The following is a 6,079-nucleotide window of genomic DNA, read 5'->3' as shown; positions in this document are numbered from 1 at the left end:
ACTAATAGCCCCATCATTCTCCTGTGTACACAGCGATTTATCATAGTGTCAAGTTGCAACTCCAATATCCAAGACTCGTCGAGCCCCATAGCTGATCTGGCAGTTTGCGCTGAAGAGTGATATCAGTGTTGGTTGTCAGTAAGTAGATATGCTCTGGTATGGCGACTCCTAGAGACTTGCAAAGATAAAAATAATAAAACACAAATACGATGGCGCGCAATGCCGGCTAAGAGATACGATAGCCGATCGACGCCACCTACACATGGTAGTGTGAGTATTAGGGATCAAAGAACCCTTGTATCACGTTCAAGGATCATCGTATTGGGTCTGGTACCCAATAGCCGACGAGCCCATTGAAAAGCAGGTTAGGTCCAGAATGTTGCAGTATATTCGTTTCTCAAGAATGCTCCACACAAAACCGTGTTATTCGGTTCTGCGTATCTATCTCCTCGGTGTTTACTAGCTCCTTAATACGCCTACCAGAATAGGCACTGTTAGTTGTTGAGAAGATGAGGACAATCACTTATTTGTTTTCTGAAGAGAGGTACTCTCACTGGGTGGCTGGAATTGGCGTACCTTGATCAGGGGGTTTCGCGTTGGCATATGGCGCCAACAACTCGGAGTCCTGGGCCCCCACATGTACTTTGCTATTCTTTTTCGACTGGCCCGTAAGAGGCGCATTACTATACTATCATCTGATCTTCTTTAACTTAAGCCTCCAAATACCAATCACATCTAAGCTGCAGTTAGTGAGTTAACTTGCAATCAGCGTGATGTGAGGTTGGGCTGAAACCACGAAACGCCTCAACATTAGCAACACACAAATAACTCAATCTGACCAAACACTCCCCGAAACAGGACGACAGCAGAAAAGAAATAACAACCAGAGCTAGAGGGGATTGGAGTAACTCCTAAGCTAGGAATTATTATGGGATTGAAACCCTGCCTAAATCGCTTTAACAAACGTATATGCTTAGAACCTACTGCGTCGATCTACCATAGGATTAAAAAAAATGCTCGCCCCGAAACTAGAGTCCACAAAAGCCTTAAACACCATCTGTATATCTAGACTCAATTATGACCTGTTTTTGGCACTCCAAACGCGTTCCTTCCGAGTTCTGACTGTGAGGTGGATTTATACGGAACCGACAAGCAACGAATTCATGTAGATCCAATGAGTGGAGTTGAATGGGCAGCCTATGGTTTGCAACAACCCGCCTGATACATGCCCTTGAGTCCTCCTCTGGTCTACTACCGGATTCTTCTTGGTTGTCATAGACCTAAATGCGAGCACACGTTTCAGTTACATGTATTCGGTGTGCTAACCAACCGCAGTATCACATGGGAGATGCGATAAAAATTCTACCTAAATTTAGGAGATTTGTGGAGGTGTTCTCCTTCTGCGTGCGAGGCTGCGGTCTGGCAGTCTATTTATCCAGTTTCTTCGGTCCTCTGACCCAAAGACATGTCCAGAATGAGCACCTATGTTTACTTGCATTACAATGGTTCAAAGCCTGTCAAATGTGGCCATCGGATAAGTCGGCCCAGAGCCGTCAGACATACATTAGAACAAGTTAATGGCTGCAAATCGGTATACACCGCTAAAAAAAAAATTATGAGAAGTAAATACCATAAGTATAAACATACAAGCACATTGGACAATGACAACAACCGACATAACTGTAGACACTTATCAAAACACACATAACAACGAAAACAAAAGATCACGTCTTATATTACCTCCCCCACCTGTCCGAAATAGGATCTTCTATAAGTGGAATCTCCTATGTATTGGTGCTGCGCACGGAAGTGTAATAAAAGGACAATTCATCCATTTGTGCGTTTAGAGTAGTGTTTTGTTGTGTATTGTGGAGGATAGGGGGTACACATTTGATTATTTTCTCCTCAATGGTGTATCTGTCTAAGCAACCTGTACACTTTGGTAATTGATCTTTTTTTTTTACTTTCTTTCAAAGATGATCAATACATTATATCTACAAGTGTATATGTTAGTTTTTTGTCCAAATGAAGGTCCCTTGAGTGGGTGCTAGGTCTACTCAATAATCATTGCCACCAGGACATTAGACTGCATACACAAGTCTCATTTTCGAGATAAGGGGTTGTTGTGCCATATTCGTATCAGGCTAGGAGAAACCAGTATCCTCTTTGTTCTCCGCCATGCCAGCTGCGGCACGTGGGTCATGGTGGAACAACCGGACTCCCTTTTGTACGTTTTGGGAAAGCGTGATGCTGATTTTGCTCGTGGAGCTGGCGTTGCACATGTGCAAGCCACAGTGCCTAGAGCTGGCTGCGTTCGCTCTGGACGGCGGGTGTGGTTTGTGCCACCTAGTGATGGGGTGGCCTACTGCATGCTCATGTTTTTGTGTTCAGTTCTCTTGTTTTTCGATAGTTGCTATATCATTGTAAAGGTGATACTCAAAGTGTGGTATAAATAACACTGATTTATACTCACCACGAACACTGCTTGGCTACTTGGGGTCCGCACTCCTGCACACTAGAAGTGGCTCGTGGAAGTTGGCTCGAGATCACACAAGTATACTCAATGGATTAAACAGATCCGTATACCACGTGGTTAGTGGAACACACAACAAGTACCATCTATTTACAATTTGGTGATTGTTTTCATATATGTTAACAGTGTTGATAACATCCATGATTTATTACTTACATTATGCGCGCATACTAATGCACATTCAAGGGAATGGAATAGTGATAGATCGAGTTCTTAAATGGCACGAGTGGGTATTGGGAGACACTATCAAATATACTTTCTGGTCACATCACTGTAGCAGATATAAGCGTCACGTGCACTGAAAGTTATACGCCCTTAAGCAACACCCGATGGTTAATATATGGCCATCAATTACATTATAACATCTTTACCACTTCCCCCCGCATTCTCTTTGTATTATTCTGATCTATAAAAGATAGTCCACCACCTAGCTATCTGCTGCTTGAAAAGTAAAGATCGATAGCATTTTGCAAGCAGTATTCTACTGTGGCGACAATCTTTCATCTTATCATCGGGCAAGCGCTTACCACCCGTGTCCAACCGATATGTCCTCTTTATACCAAAATCTGCTCTATTGACAAGGTGAAGTATCTCCCAACATTTATTTCGTCTTGCAACACGATTTGACAGCCTATCTCCCGAGTTGGCTTGCTACTTTATCCTGTTCATCGTGCTGCCTAGGTTCTCAACAAAACTAATGTAGCTATCCCCATCACACCATGATCGCATCATTATTTGCCAGGGATATGCTATTACAGGTCGGAGGTTGGGATTGTGTTGGTTTCGGAAGGTCCCTAGGGGTTCGATCAGAGGGTGCAGCACGTTCCCTTCCTGCGAACTCACATACCTAGATTGAGTTGAACATAGGCCCTTACGAAGATGCAGCATTGTTCATGTCATCGTCACTAGGCAGCGATGGGGTATAATGGGGTCATATTTAAGTACTTTAGGTGTTGATAAACTCCACACACAAATGTATGAAAGTCCTACACTAAGCCCAAGCCCAAGCACCCTTTAGCTCAGAACAATACAGTTTTGTTATACTTTGCTCAATGCACCTTTGGTTTTATCTTGGATAAATAGGATCTTGTTCAACCTCGACAACGTCTTATTAGTTTGCTGATACATCGCGTTGCTATCTTGTGCATAAAAAATACTGAATCTTAACCAAACTAGGCACCCTCCACACTACCTACGTATCAACTACCAGAGCAAATGTAAATAACTTGTATAAATTGGTGTTTCAACTTACCCAAATAATACAACGGAAGGCTTATTGTCTCACTACTAGGATTACTGCCCGCAACTCAGTTTTACAACTGACAAAACTGAGATAGTGTTTTGACCTTTCATTACTAAGCGGGTATATAACTGACCCCCTTATACTTCGGTGCGTACTATTGCTGGAGTGAATGCGCCATTGAGAAACTCTTGATTGATTAACAATAATAAAAATCGAATTTGAAAGAATTGTATTGTCTTCATCTACAGACACTACACTGGGATCTTCCATATCATGATCATGTCTCGAATTGCGTATCGGACAAGGCGCAGCAAGGCAGCAGATAATAATCCAGGTACCTAGTGTGTCATAAACTTGTTATACATGTGTGAATTCGTATTTTATTCCAGGAACATTGTGACACTGCCTGTGTATGACATAACATCCTCCATGAAAATCAGCTGGTGTTCTTATCTATATATTCTCTTATCCACCTTTTACCACTACATCACAACCTACATGGGCCAGCGTAGCCGGAGTGGTTTAGAGCTTGACTAGTACACGAAAGGTTGAGCAAGATCGAATCCCCGACGCTGACAAGGTACATATCTGTCGTTCTACCCTGAACAAAAAAGGCAGGTAAACCCACTGTTCAATAGGCTGTCATGAAAGATAAGTAATTTGTTTAACTGACTTGCCTAGTTAAATAAAGGAAAAAATAACAACACAGGAATGGAAGAGAGAGATGGTCTGTAAATAGTGGGTAGTTTATATACTGTGGAACTGTCTCGGGGGAGGGAAGGGATAGGGAGAAGGATTCTCAAATTTAGGAAAAAGTCCAATCCGTCCTTGTCCACTGGGACACCGGGAAAACCAAAAAGTGGTCCTCATCTCCTCGATAACCTGAAGCACAAAATATATCCTCTCCCCGGGTAACGCGGAAGTGTTTAACAATCTGCACACACCCCTTTAATCAGGCCTGATTGTTTTCACTGAGAAGAGCATGCCAATATTTTAAAAAACTATACAAACACTTATCTCTCTATGAAAAGTCTAGTGCAACCACGCTACATTTATTTTTCACACTTAACACATGTTGTGGGATTATCCTTTGGTTAAATGTCATTTGCCCTGAGTGACATGCTGGAAGGAGAATCATTTCATACAAGCACATTTGTTGCCTGTTTCCTTTCCTCATCTCCCTCTACTTTGGATTACTCTTTTGACCTTTTCAAAACGGAGGTGAGGAGAGGAGAGGACGCGAGGAGTCGAGCAACACAATGAGATTATCCTAAGGAGGACAGAGATCTGAGGAAAGGGGCAAAAAGGGACAGTGAGAGACAGAGGAGGGATGAAGGAAGAGAGAGGTTTGACAGTCCTCGTACAGATTACAGGAGGCTTCATTGGCTCAGCTGGACTTGAAGAGATGCACTCAGCACTGTTAGCCCTCCACACAGCGAACTGTGTCAAGATTGCAATAATAACACTTGCTTTTTTTCAAGCGATATAGGGGATGTACTTTTGTATTGTATTGAAGGAGTTTTAGTACTTTTGCCTTGGGGGATTGGTTTCGCCCCACCCACTTAGGTTGCCAAGACTTTCCTCGAACACAGGCCTTATTAGTTTTAGGTCTCTAGTAGAGGCCCTATTCAAGGTCATTGATAATGCTGTGGCCTCCGTCTTCTTTCATTACAGGACTTCCAGGCAGGAGAGAATGTGGTAAAGAAGATTATACCAGTCCTTGTTATGTCAGGCTGTAATTGGTAGCCCATTTCCTGGATAGTATATGCTCAGGAGACGATACTAAACTGCGTGGTAGTTATCACGACGGTGTTGGCTGCGATATCATTGGTCCCTTTGTAGATTTGGCGGCAGCAAGTGAGCCTCCGACCAACCGGGTCAACACTGACATCAACTGTCCTGAGTCTGGCACTGCTTTTGGGTGAGCCTGACAGCCATGGTCATACTGACGATTTTGCAGTCCGTAACCTGGAACAAAACAGCAAAAAAAACGAGAGACATGAGGGAGGTGACAGACCACATTAGCACGTACTTTGGTGACCTAATTGTAGAAGATTGGGACAACCCTTACTATAGTATTAACTTGCACAGGTTTCTTAGTTGATAGAAGTTGTGTCAATTTAAAACGGAGACTATATGCATGACAATGAACAGCAGAAGCACTCACGTTTTCATTCTCTGTAATCAGTTTAGCTAAATTGTCTTCACTGATCCGGGCATTCCACCTTGTCTCCCAGCCCAGAGAGAAAGCATTAAGAGAAGGAAACCCCCCTCATAGCCTGCAGACATGTGAAACACACTGG

Source organism: Salvelinus sp. IW2-2015, linkage group LG1, assembly GCF_002910315.2.
Source record: "Salvelinus sp. IW2-2015 linkage group LG1, ASM291031v2, whole genome shotgun sequence".
Classification (NCBI taxonomy): domain Eukaryota; kingdom Metazoa; phylum Chordata; class Actinopteri; order Salmoniformes; family Salmonidae; genus Salvelinus; species Salvelinus sp. IW2-2015.
Note: the sequence above shows the minus strand (reverse complement) of the source record.